The following is a 15866-nucleotide window of genomic DNA, read 5'->3' as shown; positions in this document are numbered from 1 at the left end:
TACAACAAACCAGTCATTTCTTATTTTAAAATGGTGATGGCAATACAAATGACCTGAAAGGTCCAATCACTCTGGATCCTAGGACATGTGTGGAACCTTTCAGGAAGAAAGGAAAAGACATCTTCTTTTGTGCTGAGACTACTAACAGTAAGGATGATGTGCCTCTACAACTTCCCTGGGCCTCCAAAGCCTGTAAATGAAGCCACCCAGCAAAGGGCATAGCAGAGAGAAACTGAGTACTGATGATAGCTAGTACACTTATGACTTTTCACTTGCATGTGCAAACACTTTTTTGGTTGTTGTTAATTAGGTTTAAGTTGGGTTACTTCTAATCACCTTAACTACACATTTGAGGGTTATTACAATTTAAATGTGTTACACAAATTGTCTCTAATTTTATAAAACCCAGCAAGATAGATATTTCATACTTTATATTTATAGTTCTTTTCATGAGAAGAGGAGTTTGAGGTTTAGAACATTGGGTGACTTGCCCTCAATTCTAGTACTGCTAAGAGGGATTGAAATGTAAATCTGCTGGGCTCCATCTTTCATACCTCACTGCTTTCTGTTCTCCAGTTTGCTTTGTGTATAACAGACATAACCTGAGTGGGACTGGGAATGACACTGAGTAGCACACTGCACAACAGCCCCTCAGGCTGCCCCATCACATGATGACATGTCACCTTCCTTGATAAAATAAAACCCAGAGATTCTGGTTGAGAGGGGAAGAGGGCTGTGCCAGTGGGAAGAAGTACCTATACCAGAGCTCCTGTTCTTTCCCTTGAGAGCCTCTCATACCCCCTGCTACACTAGCTTAGGGTGTGGGAGGAAGGAGAGATGTGCTTTAATACTGGCCTGAGCATCAACGAACAATAGCTTTTACCATGTGGCAGAGGTGACACAGGATAAAATGTCTGTATGAGAGTTTACTAAAAGCTAGGGAGCAATAAAAGGGGAAAATAGTCCTTATACTCTATTCTTTATTATGCTGAAAGTCACCCCCATCTATTCAGTTGTCTATGCCAGAAGTCTAGTGGGGATCTTTACTGCCTTTTCCCCCTTCAGCCATATTCAATTATTCAAGTTCTATAAATTCTTTCCTCTTAATGTCTCTCTAATGTATCTGAATGCCCATTGTCCTTGTGGCAACCTCCCTGGTAATAGTATATATTACATTTGCTAAATGCTTAAAATGTGCCACAAACTGTGCTAAACATTCACTGCGTGCTATATCATTGAATCTTCATAATAACCCAAGAGTTTGATATTATTTATATTTTACAGATGAAGGAAAGCTGATTAGTTTGCTTGTATTGCAAGGTAATACAGTTTCTATAAAGCATAGGAAGTATTTAAATGTGTGTCTTTCTAACTCTTGAGTCCGTGCTCCTATCTTAATAAAAAGTCACCGTTAGAGAATGGACTTGAGGATATGGGGAGGGGGAAGGGTAAGCTGTGACAAAGTGAGAGAGTGGCATGGACATATATACACTACCAAACGTAAAATAGATAGCTAGTGGGAAACAGTCGCATAGCACAGGGAGATCAGCTCGATGGTTTGTGACCACCTAGAGGGGTGGGATAGGGAGGGTGGGAGGGAGGGAGACGCAAGAGAGAAGAGATATGGGAACATATGTATATGTATAACTGATTCACTTTGTTATAAAGCAGAAACTAACACACCATTGTAAAGCAATTATACTCCAATAAAGATGTTAAAAAAAAAGTCACCATTATTCATTTCTTGCCAGTTAGGATGTCTTCTCATTTATAATTTTGCCCCTCTATTATCTATTTTCAAACTACACAAAAAAATTAAGTTATACAGTGGGTATCTTTGTTTTATTTTTTTATTTTTTAAACATCTTTATTGGAGTATAATTGCTTTACAATGGTGTTAGTTTCTGCTTTATAACAAAGTGAATCAGTTATACATATACATATGTTCCCATATCTCTTCACTCTTGCATCTCCCTCCCACCCTCCCTATCCCACCCCTCTAGGTGGTCACAAAGCACCAAGCTGATCTCCCTGTGCTATGCGGCTGCTTCCCACTAGCTATCTATTTTACATTTGGTAGTGTATATATGTCCATGCCACTCTCTCACCCTGCCACATCTTACTCCTCCCCCTCCCCATATCCTCAAGCCCATTCTTTAGTAGGTCTGTGTCTTTATTCCCATCTTGCCACTAGGTTCTTCATGACTTTTTTTTCCCCTTAGATTCCATATATATGTGTTAGCATACTATATTTGTTTTTCTCTTTCTGACTTACTTCACTCTGTATGACAGACTCTAACTCCATCCACCTCACTACAAATACCTCCATTTCATTTCTTTTTATGCCTGAGTAATATTCCATTGTATATATGTGCCACATCTTCTTTATCCATTCATCCGATGATGGACACTTAGGTTGGTTCCATGTCCTGGCTATTGTAAATAGAGCTGCAATGAACATTATGGTACATGACTCTTTTTGAATTATGGTTTTCTCAGGGTATATGCCCAGTAGTGGGATTGCTGGGTCGTATGGTAGTTCTATTTTTAGTTTTTTAAGGAACCTCCATACTGTTCTCCATAGTGGCTGTATCAATTTACATTCCCACCAACAGTGCAAGACTGTTCCCTTTTCTCCACACCCTCTCCAGCATTTATTGTTTCTAGATTTTTTGATGATGGCCATTCTGACCAGTGTGAGATGATATCTCATTGTAGTTTTGATTTGCATTTCTCTAATGATTAATGATGTTGAGCATTCTTTCATGTGTCTGTTGGCAATCTGTATATCTTCTTAGAAGAAATGTCTATTTAGGTCTTCTTCCCATTTTTGGATTGGGTTGGTTGTTTTTTTGTTATTGAGCTGCATGAGCTGCTTGTAAATCTTGGAGATTAATCCTTTGTCAGTTTCTTCATTTGCAAATATTTTCTCCCATTCTGAGGGTTGCTTTTTTATCTGGTTTATGGTTTCCTTTGCTGTGCAAAAGCTTTTAAGTATTATTAGGTCCCATTTGTTTATTTTTGTTTCTATTTCCATTTCTCTAGGAGGTGTGTCAAAAGGGATCTTGCGGTGATTTATGTCATAGAATGTTCTGCCTATGTTTTCCTCTTAAGAGTTTGATAGTGTCTGGCCTTACACTTAGGTTTTTAACCCATTTTGAGTTTATTTTTGTGTATGGTGTCAGGGAGTGTTCTAATTTCATACTTTTACAGGTACCTGTCCAATTTTCCCAGCACCACTTATTAAAGAGGCTGTCTTTTCTACACTGTATATGCTTGCCTCCTTTATCAAAGATAAGGTGACCATATGTGCGTGGGTTTATCTCTGGGCTTTCTATCCTGTTCCATTGATCTATATTTCTGTTTTTGTGCCAGTACCAAACTGTCTTGATTGCTGTAGCTTTGTAATATAGTCTGAAGTCAGGGAGCCTGATTCCCCCAGCTCCATTTTTTGTTCTCAAGATTGCTTTGGCTATTCGGGGTCTTTTGTGTTTCCATACAAATTGTGAAATTTTTTGTTCTAGTTCTGTGAAAAATGCCACTGGTAGTTTGATAGGGATTGCATTGAATCTGTAGATTGCTTTGGGTAGTAGAGTCATTTTCACAATGTTGATTCTTCCAATCCAAGAACATGGTATATCTCTCCATCTATCTGTATCATCTTTAATTTCTTTCATCAGTGTCTTATAATTTTCTGCATACAGGTCTTTTGTCTCCTTGGGTAGGTTTATTCCAAGATATTTTATTCTTTTTGTTGCAATGGTAAATGGGAGTGGTTTCTTAATTTCATCTTCTGATTTTTCATCATTAGTGTATAGGAATGCAAGAGATTTCTGTGCCTTAATTTTGTATCCTGCTACTTTACCAAATTCATTGATTAGCTCTAGGAGTTTTCTGGTAGCATCTTTAGGATTCTCTATGTATAGTATCATGTCATCTGCAAACAGTGACAGCTTTACTTCTTCTTTTCTGATTTGGATTCCTTTTATTTCTTTTTCTTCTCCGATTGCTGTGGCTAACACTTCCAAAACTGTGTTGAATAATAGTGGTGAGAGTGGGCAAACTTGTCTTGTTCCTGATCTTAGTGGAAATGGTTTCAGTTTTTCACCATTGAGGACAATGATGGCTGTGGGTTTGTCATATATGGCCTTTATTATGTTGAGGAAAGTTCCCTCTATGCCTACTTTCTGCAGGGCTTTTATCATAAATGGGTGTTGAATTTTGTCGAAAGCTTTTTCTGCATCTATTGAGATGATCATATGGTTTTTCTCTTTCAATTTGTGAATATGATGTATTACATTGATTGATTTGCATATATTGAAGAATCCTTGCATTGCTGGAATAAACCCCACTTGATCATGTTGTATGATCCTTTTAATGTGCTGTTGGATTCTGTTTGCTAGTATTTTGTTGAGGATTTTTGCATCTATGTGCATCAGTGATATTGGCCTGTAGTTTTCTTTCTTTGTGACATCTTTGTCTGGTTTTGGTATCAGGGTGATGGTGGCCTCGTAGAATGAGTTTGGGAGTGTTCCTCCCTCTGCAATATTTTGGAAGAGTTTGAGAAGGATATGTGTTAGCTCTTCTCTAAATGTTTGATAGAATTTGCCTGTGAAGCCATCTGGTCCTGGGCTTTTGTTTGTTGGAAGGTTTTTAATCACAGTTTCAATTTCAGTGCTTGTGATTGGTCTGTTCATATTTTCTATTTCTTCCTGGTTCAGTCTCGGCAGTTTGTGCATTTCTAAGAATCTGTCCGTTTCTTCCAGGTTGTCCATTTTATTGGCATAGAGTTGCTTGTAGTAATCTCTCATGATCGTTTGTATTTCTGCAGTGTCAGTGGTTACTTCTCCTTTTTCATTTCTAATTCTATTGATTTGAGTCTTCTCCCTTTTTCTCTTGATGAGTCTGGCTAATGGTTTATCAATTTTGTTTATCTTCTCAAAGAACCAGCTTTTAGTTTTACTGATCTTTGCTATTGTCTCCTTCATTTCTTTTTCATTTATTTCTGACCTAATCTTTATGATTTCTTTCCTTCTGCTAGCTTTGGGGGTTTTTATTCTTCTTTTTCTAATTGCTTTAGGTGGAAGGTTAGGTTGTTTATTCGAGATGTTTCCTGTTTTTTGAGGTAGGCTTGTATTGCAATAAACTTCCCTCTTAGAACTGCTTTTGCTGCCTCCCGTAGGTTTTGGGTCGTCCTGTCTCCATTGTCATTTGTTTCTAGGTATTTTTTGATTTCCCCTTTGATTTCTTCAGTGATCACTTCGTTATTAAGTAGTGTATTGTGTAGCCTCCATGTGTTTGTATTTTTTACAGATCTTTTCCTGTAATTGATATCTAGTCTCATAGCGTTGTGGTCAGAAAAGATACTTGATACGATTTCAATTTTCTTAAATTTACCAAGGCTTGATTTGTGACCCAAGATATGATCTATCCTGGAGAATGTTCCATGAGCACTTGAGAAAAATGTGTATTCTGTTGTTTTTGGGTGGAATGTCCTATAAATATCAATTAAGTCCATCTTGTTTAATGTATCATTTAAAGCTTGTGTTTCCTTATTTATTTTCATTTTGGATGATCTGTCCATTGGTGAAAGTGGGGTGTTAATGTCCCCTACTATGTTTGTGTTGCTGTCAATTTCCCCTTTTATGGCTGTTAATATTTGCCTTATGTACTGAGGTGCTCCTATGTTGGGTGCATAAATATTTACAATTGTTATACCTTCCTCTTGGATCGATCCCTTGATCATTACATAGTGCCCTTCTTTGTCTCTTGGAATAGTCTTTATTTTAAAGTCTATTTTGTCTGATATGAGAATTGCTACTCCAGTTTTCTTTTGATTTCCATTTGCATGGAATATCTTTTTCCATCGCCTCACTTTCAGTCTGTATGTGTCTCTAGGTCTGAAGTGGGTCTCTTGTAGACAGCATATATATGGGTCTTGTTTTTGTATCCATTCAGCCAGTCTGTGTCTTTTGGTGGGAGCATTTAATCCATTTACATTCAAGGTAATTATCGAAATGTATGTTCCTATTCCCATTTTCTTAAATATTTTGGGTTTGTTATTGTAGGTGCTTTCCTTCTCTTGTGTTTCTTACCTATAGAAGTTCCTTTAGCATTTGTTGTAAAGCTGGTTTGGTGGTGCTGAACTCTCTCAGCTTTTGCTTGTCTGTAAAGGTTTTAAATCCATCAAATCTGAATGAGATCCTTGCTGGGTAGAGTAACCTTGGTTGTAGGTTTTTCTCGTTCATCACTTTAAGTATATCCTGCCACTCCCTTCTGGCTTGCAGAGTTTCTGCTGAAAGATCGGCTGTTAACCTTATGGGGATTCCCTTGTGTGTTATTTGTTCTTTTTCCCTTGCTGCTTTTAATATGTTTTCTTTGTATTTAATTTTTGACAGTTTGATTAATATGTGTCTTGGCGTGTTTCTCCTTGAATTTATCCTGTATGGGACTCTCTGTGCTTCCAGGACTTGATTAACTATTTCCTTTCCCAGATTAGGTAAGTTATCAACTATAATCTCTTCAAATATTTTCTCAGTCCCTTTCTTTTTCTCTTCTTCTTCTGGGACCCCTATAATTCGAATGTTGGTGCGTTTAATGTTGTCCCAGAGGTCTCTGAGACTGTCCTCAGTTCTTTTCATTCTTTTTTCTTTATCCTGCTCTGCAGTAGTTATTTCCACCATTTTATCTTCCAGGTCACTTATCCTTTCTTCTGCCTCAGTTATTCTGCTATTGATCCCATCTAGAGTATTTTTAATTTCATTTATTGTGTTTTTCATCGTTGCTTGGTTCCTCTTTAGTTCTTCTACGTCCTTGTTAAATGTTTCTTGCATTTTGTCTATTCTATTTCCAAGATTTTGGATCATCCTTACTATCATTATTCTGAATTCTTTTTCAGGTAGACTACCTATTTCCTGTTCATTTGTTAAGTCTAGTGTGTTTTGACCCTGCTCCTTCATCTGCTGTGTGTTTTTCTGTCGTCTCATTTTGCTTATCTTACTGTGTTTGGGGTCTCCTTTTCACAGGCTGCAGGTTCGGAGTTCCTGTTGTTTTTGGTATCTGTCCCCAGTGGCTAAGGTTGGTTCAGTGGGTTGTGTAGGCTTCCTGGTGGAGGGAACTAGTGCCTGTGTTCTGGTGGATGCAGCTGGATCTTGTCTTTCTGGTGGGCACGTCCACGTCTGGTGGTGTATTTTGGGGTGTCTGTGGCCTTATTATGATTTTAGGCAGGCTCTCTGCTAATGGATGGGGCTGTGTTCCTATCTTGCTAGTTGTTAGGCATAGGGTGTCCAGCACTGTAGCTTGCTGGTCGTTGAGTGAAGCTGGGTCTTGATGTTGAGATGGAGATCTCTGAGAGATTTTCGCCATTTGGTATTACATGGAGCTGGGAGGTCTCTTGTGGACCGGTGTCCTGAAGTTGGCTCTCCCACCTCAGAGGCACAGCCCTGATGCCTGGCTGGAGCACCAAGAGCCTTTCATCCACACAGCTCAGAATAAAAGGGAGAAAAAATAGAAAGAAAGAAAGAAAGAGGATATAATATAGTGAAGTAAAATAAAGCTATTATAAAGCAAAGCTATACAGACAAAATCTCACCCAGATGCATATACATATACACTCACAAAAAAAGGAAAAGGGGAAAAATTAATATATCCTGCTCCCAAAGTCCACCTCCTGAATTTGGGATGATTCGTTGTCTATTCAGCTATTCAACAGATGCAGGCACATCAAGTTGTTTGTGGAGTTTTAATCCGCTGCTTCTGAGGCTGCTGGGAGAGATTTCCCTTTCTCTTCTTTGTTCGCACAGCTCCCGGGGTTCAGCTTTGGATTTGGACCCGCCTCTGCGTGTAGGTCACCTGAGGGCGTCTATTCCCCGCCCAGACAGGACGGGGTTAAAGGAGCAGCTGCTTTGGAGGTTCTGGCTCAGTCAGGCCGCGGGGAGGGAGGGGTACGGAGGAGGCGGGGCGAGCCTGCGCGGCAGAGGCCAGTGTGACGTTGCACCAGCCCGAGGCGCGCCGTGCGTTCTCCCGGGGAAGTTGTCCCTGGATCACGGGACCCTGGCAGTGGCGGTCTGCACCGGCTCCCGGGAGGGGCAGTGTGGAGAGTGACCTTTGCTCGCACACAGGCTTTTTGGTGGTGGCTGCAGCAGCCTTAGAGTCTCATGCCCATCTCTGGGGTCCGCGCTGATCGCTGCGGCTCGTATCCGTCTCTGGAGCTCGTTTAGGCAGCGCTCTGAATCCCCTCTCCTTGCGCACCGTGAAACAAAGAGGCAAGAAAAAGTCTCTTGCCTCTCCGGCAGCTGCAGACTTTTCCCCTGACTCCCTCCCAGCCAGCTGTGGTGCGCTAACCCCTTCAGGCTGTGTTCATGCCGCCAACCCCACTCCTCTCCCTGCGATCCGACCGAAGCCCGAGCCTCAGCTCCCAGCCACGCCCGCCCCGGCGGGGGAGCAGACAAGCCTCTCGGGCTGCTGAGTGCTGCTCGGTCGAGCCTCTGTGCAGGAATCTCTCCATTTTTCCCTCTGCGCCCCTGTTGCTGTGGGATCCGCGCTGATAGCCGCGGCTCGCGCCCGTCTCTGGAGCTCGTTTAGGTGGCGCTTTGAATCCCCTCTCCTCGTGCACCAGGAAACAAAGAGGGAAGAAAAAGTCTCTTGCCTCTTCGGCAGCTGCAGACTTTTTCCGGACTCCCTCCCGGCTAGCTGTGGTGCACTAACCCCTTCAGGCTGTGTTCACGCCGCCAACCCCAGTCCTCTCCCTGCGACTGAAGCCTGAGCCTCAGCTCCCAGCCCCGCCTGTCCCGGCGGGTGAGCAGACAAGCCTCTCGGGCTGGTGAGTGCTGCTCGGCACCGATCCTCTGTGCGGGAGTCTCTCCGCTTTGCCCTCCACACCCCTGTGGCTGTGCTCTCCTCCGTGGCTCCGAAGCTTACCCCCTCTGCTACCCACAGTCTCCGCCCGCGAAGGGGCTTCCTAGTGCGTGGAAACCTTTCCTCCTTCACGGCTCCCTCCCACTGGTGCAGGTCCCGTCCCTATTCTTTTGTCTCTGTTATTTCTTTTTTCTTTTGCCCTACCCAAGTACGTGGGGAGTTTCTTGCCTTTTGGGAGGTCTGACGTTTTCTGCCAGCGTTCAGTGGGTGTTCTGTGGGAGCAGTTCCACGTGTAGATGTATCTCTAATGTATCTGTGGGAAGGAAGATGATCTCCACGTCTTACTCTTCCACCATCTTCTCTAAGAGAGCTTCCTTCATGTTTTATAGTTTTCAGTGTACAGGTCTTTCACCTCATTGGTTAAGTGTATTCCTAGGTATTTTATTATTTTTGATGTGATTTTAAATGGGATTTTTTTCTTAATTTCTCTTTCTGTGAGTTCATTATTAGTGTATAGAAAAGCAACAGATTTCTGTATGTTAATCTTGTATCCTGCAACTTTTCTGAAATTATATATTAGTTCTAATAGTTTTTGGTGGAGACTTTAGGGTTTTTTATATAAAGGATCATGCCATTCTGCAAATAGTGATGGTTTTACTTCTTCCCTTCCAAATTGGATGCCTTTTATTTATTTTTCTTGTCTGATTTCTGTGGCTAGGACTTCCAATACTATGTTAAATAGAAGTGAGAGAGTGGGCATCCTTGTCTTACCCTGAAAATAGAGGAAAGGCTTTTAGACTTTCACCATTGAGTATGATGTTAGCTGTGTGTTTGTCATAAATAACCTTATTTGTTGAGATATGTTCTCTCTATTCCAACTTTGATGAGAGTTTTTATCATGAATCAATGTTGAATTTTTGTCAAATACTCTTTCTGTGTCTATTGAGATAATCACATGATATTTATCCTTCCTTTTGTTAATATGATGTATCACATTGATTGATTTGCAGATGTTGAACCATCCTTGCATCCCTGGAATAAATCCAAGTTGATCATGGTTTATGATCTTTTTCTATATTGTTGGATTCGGTTTGCTAACATTTTGTTGAAGATTTTTGCATCTATATTCATCAAAGATATTGACCTGTAATTTTCTTTTCTCTTTTTTAGTGTCTGGTTTTGGTATCATGGTAATTGGGCCTTATAGAATGAATTTGGGAGTGTCCTATCCTCTTCAATTTTTTGAATAGTTTGAGAAGCATATGTATTTGCTCTTCTTTATATTTTGGTAGAATTTCCCTGTGAAGCAGTCCAGTCCTGCACTTTTTTTTTACAAATTCAACTTCAGTTCTAGTAATCAGTCTGTTCAGATTGTCTGTTTCTTCTTGATTCAGTCTTAGTAGGTTGTATGTTTCTAGAAATTTGACCATTTCTCCTAGATTGTCTAATTTGTTGGTATATAACTGTTCATATTATTCTCTTACAGTTTTTTGTGTCTCTGTGGTATTGGTTGTTATTTCTCTTCTTTCATTTCTTATTTTGTTATTAGGGTCCTCTCTTTTCTTCTTAGTTAGCCCAGCTAAAGATTTATTAATTTTGTTTATACTTTCAAAAAACCAGTTCTTATTTTCTTTGATCTATTCTATTGCCTTTTTGATCTCTATTTTATTTATTTATTCTCTGGTCTTTATTATTTCCTTTCTTCTGCTGACTTTCAGCTTGTTTGTTCTTTTTCTAATTCCTCTCCTTTCTTCTTAGTGAGCCTGGCTGAAGGTTTATTAATTTTGTTTATCTTTTCAAAAAACCAGCTCTTGGTTTCATTGATTTTTTGTTCTGTTGCTTTTTTCGTCTCTATTTCCTCTCTGATCTTTCCTATTCCCTTCCTGCTGCTGACTTTGGGGCTTTGTTTGTTTTTCTTTTTCTAATTCCTTTAGATGGTAGATTAGATTGTTTATTTGAGATTTTTCTTGTTTCTTGAGGTAGGGATTAATCACTATAAACTTCTCTTAGAACTGCTTTTGCTGTGTCTCGTAGACTTTGGAAATTTGTGTTTTCGTTTTCATTTGTCTCAAGGTATTTTCTGGTTCCCACTTTGATTTCTTCATTGATCCATTGTTTTTTTAGTAGCATGTTGTTTAGTCTCCCCATGTTTGTGTTTTTCCATTTTTCTTTCTGTAATTGATTTCTAGTTTCACACCATTGTAGTTGGAAAAGATGTTTGATATAATTTCTATCCTCCTAAGGTTGTTGAGACATGTTTTCTGGTCTATCATATGATCTATCCTGGAGAAATTCCATGTGCACTTGAAAAGAATGTGTATTCTGCTGTTTTGGGATTGAATGTACTGTAGATATCTATTAAGTCCAACTGGTTTACTGTGTTATTTAAGGCCACTCTTTCCTTACTGATTTTTCTGTCTGGATGATCTGTCCATTGATGTATGTGGGGTGTTAAGGTCCCCTGCTATTATTGTGTTACTGTCAATTTCTCCTTGTGTCTGTTAATATTGGCTTTATATATTTAGGTGCTCTTACATTAGGTGCATATATGTTTGTGAATATTGTATCATCTTTTTGTATTGATTTATTTGTTATTATATAATATCATTCATTGTCTTTTATTATAAACTTTGTTTTAAAGTTTACTTTGATATGAATATTGCTACCCGAGCTTTCTTTTCATTTCCCATTGCATGGAATATCATTTTCCATCCCCAGTTTCAGTCTGTGTGTTTCTTAGCTCTGAAGTGAATCTCTTGTAGGAAGCATATAGAATGGTGTTTTTGGTTTTGTCTTATAAAATCAGCCACCCTATGTCTTTTGATTGGTACATTTAGTGCATTGACATTTAAATCGATTGTTTGTTATATACTTACTGCCATTTTGTTATTTGTTTTCTTGCAGTTCTTCTCTGTTCTTTTCTTCTTCTTTTAGTATCTTCACTTGTGATTTGATGATTTTCTTTAGTGTTATGTTTATGTTCCTTTCTCTCTAGTTTTTGTATATCTATTGTAAGTTTTTGATTTCTGGTTACCATGGAGTTCATATATATTGAACTATAACTATATCTACTTATTTTAAACTGATACTTATTTAACTCAAACACATTCTAAAAGTTCCATACTTTTTTCCTCCCCCACAGCAGTGCTTTATGTTTTTGATGTCATATTTTACATCTTCATGTCAATCCCTTAACTGTTTATTGCAATCATAGCTGATTTTTCAATTTTTGTCTTTAACCTTTGTACTAGCTTATTTCAATTGTTGAAACACAGTCTTTAAATTTTCCTTTGCCAGTGGAATTTTCCTCCTCCTGTAATTTCTTGTTTTTTGTTGTAACCTTTTCTTTTTCACTTAAAGAAGACCCTTTAACACTTCTTGTCAGGTCAATTTAGTATTGCTGAACTCTTTTATTTTTTGCTTCTCTAAGAAGTTATAGCTTCTTCAGTTTTGATCGATAACCTTGCTGGAGAGAGTATCCTGGGTTGTACATTTTTTTTCTTTCAGGACTTTAATTATATTACACCACTCCCTTCTGGCCTGCAGTTGCTGCTGAAAATCAGCTTATAGTCTTATGGGGTTTCCCTTGTATGTGACTCTTTTTTTCCTTTTGCTGTTTTTAAATCTTTACCTTTTGCCATTTTAGTTATGATATATCTTTGTATGGGTCTCTTTAACTTCATCTTATTTGAGACTCTCTGTGCTTCCTGTACCTGGACATCTGTTTAATTCTTCAGTTTTTAGTCATAATTTCATCAAATATTTTTTGAACTCTTTTTTCTCTCTCTTCTCCTTCTGGGACCCCTATAATGTGAATGTTAGTATGCTTGATGTTGTACCAGAGGTCTCTTAAACTGTCCTCATTATTTTTAATTTGTTTTTCGTTTTGCTTTCCTGACTGTGTGAATTCCATTATTCTGTATTACAGATTACTTATGTTTTTTTCTGTATCACCTAATCTGCTATTAATTCCCTCCAGTGTATTTTTAATTTCAGTTATTGTTTCTTTAGCTCTGACTGGTTCTTTATAATATTTTCCAGTTCTTTGTTAAAATTCTCGTTATGTTAATCTGTTCTTTTCCCCAGTTCAGTTAGCATTCTTATTAGTATTGCTTTGAACTCTTTATTAGGTAAATTATCTCTGTTTCATTAGGTTTTTTTCAGGGCTTTTTTCTTATTTTTTCATGTGAAACATATTCTTCTGTCTTCTTAATTTGTTTAACTTTCTCTGACTCTATGAAATGATGTGAAACACTTATCTATCCTGATCTTGAAGGCATCCCTATGCAGTCTGCATGTTCCCAGTGCCCTTGTGTGTGAGCATCCCTATGTAGTCTGCATGTGCCCATGTCTTTGGTGGGAGAGCTGTATCTGAAGTGATCGTGAGCTCCTCTTCCTCTGTGCTGGCAGCCACCACCTTAGTGGGTGGTCTGGAATTGGAGGGGCTTGAGCCAGAGCCAGGTGCAAGTCAGGCTTCTACTGTACTTGGTGGTCATCACAGTCCAATTGGGTTTGGGGCCTGAGGGGCTGGAGCAGTAGCAAAGTTGGGTTTCTCGAGTGTGATGGCAATCTCCACCTTGGTTTGAGGTGGAGGTGGGAGGTAGCTATGATCTGAGGGCTTGGGGCTGCACTTCTGTGCTGATTTTACTTTTTCCCCAGTGTGTGCACCTTGGTTAGAGGCTGGGTCAGGGCCAGAGAGGTTGGTGCCACACCACTGAGCTGCCCCCTCCCAAATGTGAACAGGAATGCATAGGAAGCTCTTCAATGGTGGTGGACTCTTCCCTGGATCTAGCTTAGCTCCCTTGTGATTGTGCACAGGGATGCACTCTGGTGGGATAATGCTATGATTTATCATGTAGTCTGACTTATTAGGATAAAAAATCTTACCTTTGGTTTTAAAATAAATATCTCCTCTTCTACTATAGCCAAATGTAGTAATTCACCTGTGAGCTCAACATTTAGACTTGAAAATCATTGTTTGGTTTCTCTTTGGCAACTTCCAAAAAATGAATACAGTGCTTTAACATGATTTTGAGAAATGAATATTTTCAGAATTGACCAAAGCTTTCCAGTTTTGTAGAAGGTAGGGGGAAGCTATCAGTGCTTTTTGGAGAGTGGCATTTCCTCAGTCATTGTTCACAAATAAGGTTGGTTAGATTATCTAGCAGGGGGTCCCTTTTTCTAATTTACACAAGGCTACTGAATGATTTAGCAGCAGGTAAGGTTAGATATGGGCTGGGCGCAGAGGCCAAGAGCCTGTAAGAGCTTTGCTTGAGCAGGTCAGCATGGTTTCAGCTTTCTTAGTATTTTTACAACTATTTTCTTTCTTGTGTACTAGAAATTGGAGAAACTAATGAGACAATTAAATTGTATTACTTCTTGTGGAAGAAGTTACTTCTTGTAGAAACTCAGTTCTACAAAGCCTTGAAAGACTGACCACAGTTCCAAATGTGGTTGGCCCAAATTTACTCATATTTGCCTTTAGACACTCAGTAAGCTCCATTTCCTTAAGGTTATGGAAGCTGAGTACTAAGAATAGTGCCCTTGAGACTCCTCCCAACACAACTTCTAGTGATGGTACCATGTATAATAGAGATGGAATGGGACTTTACCTTTCACTTCTGAGTTTTGAGTAAGCAGTCTTCAGAAGACTATCTTTAACATTTAGCAACTTAATTTCTAGACACTCATTATTTAGGAACTAAATTGCTTAGATGCTATTTTAGATGATTCAAAATACGAATTTTTAATGATATTATATAGATTTAGGGATTATGAATTGGAAGTTCAAAGTTGGTAATATTATTTAATATTTTTTAAGGATAAGTGTTTCAGTCCTGTTCAGAATGTGAGATTGAACACCACAGCATCAAATGACCTCTTACTTTCTGCTCCCTCCAAAAACTAATACTTGTATGTTTGCTAGGGGTCCTATAACAAAATACCATAAGCTGGGTGACTTAAACAACAGAAATTTATTACCCCACAGTTCTGGAGGCTAGAATTCTAAAATCGAGGTATGAGCAGAGTTGATTTCTTCTGAGAGCTGTGAGGGAGAATTTGTTAATGTGCCACTCCCCTAGCTTCTGGTGGTTTTCTGGCAACTTTTGGTGTTCTTGGTATGCAGAATCGTTATCCTGATTTCTGCCTTCATCTTTGTATGGCATTCTTCCTGTGTGCTTATGTTTCTTCACATGGCATTCTTTTATCAGTCATATTGGTTTATAAACTCACTGTATTCTGGGATAACTGCATCCTACACAATTACATCTGCAATGACCCTATTTCCAAATAAGGTCATATTCTGAGGTGCTAGGAATTAGGATTTCAACATATAAATCAGAGTGGGGAACAGTTCAACGCCTAAGAAAGCCCAAAGGTGTTTCATGAAAAGAATTGACTTTCTGGGAGCAGTGAATTCTACTGGAATAGTTGTTTCATTGAGTTGTGGTAACTGTAGTTTTCTGGGTAGTATTTGAAGCTCCATAACTAAATGCTACAGTCTATGAAATACTGCTGTTCTTGTATTCATGCTTGAGGGGAATAAACCAGTGCCTCTGAGTCTTAGCTGCCTGGACTCTCAATAAAGAAGTGAGGTCACTAAGCCAAGAAAATATAAAGTCCCCAATAGAGCAGCTCTCTGTATGTAATTCCAGCACCAATTAACAACTTCAGATACACTATTCAATTTCTAGACATGATCTTTTGCAGTTCCAGTTTTCTTTAATTTTCTAAATAATTGCTATCATGCAAATCCAAATAAAACTGGTCTGAAGCTGAAATAAAAATATGTATCTTAAAATATAAAATATCATCTCTGTGATAAACAGTTCTCATTCTCACTAGCAGTGATTGGTTACTTTCTAGCAATCTCAGCCAAGAGATTGTAGTAAGTGCAGAGGCAGAGTGAGCTAACTACCTGCTTTTGTGTTCTTCCTTGGCAGAAGTCAGGCACTCAGTCTAGGGAAGCCATTTTCACTGTAGCCTGGGTTGGAGGGGCAAGGGGTGCC

General features: G+C 39.1%; 1 protein-coding gene across 1 annotated transcript in view; it reads left to right on the top strand.

Annotated features, from left to right (window-relative positions):
• The window catches only part of SLC26A7 (solute carrier family 26 member 7), a 329129-nt gene that overhangs the window by 156017 nt on the left and 157246 nt on the right, over nucleotides 1–15866 (top strand). The window lies entirely within an intron of this gene.

The sequence above is a fragment of the Balaenoptera borealis genome (genome assembly GCF_965194805.1).
Source record: "Balaenoptera borealis genome assembly, chromosome: 17".
Lineage (NCBI taxonomy): Eukaryota > Metazoa > Chordata > Mammalia > Artiodactyla > Balaenopteridae > Balaenoptera > Balaenoptera borealis.
Note: the sequence above shows the minus strand (reverse complement) of the source record. Positions and strands in the feature narration are given on the sequence as shown.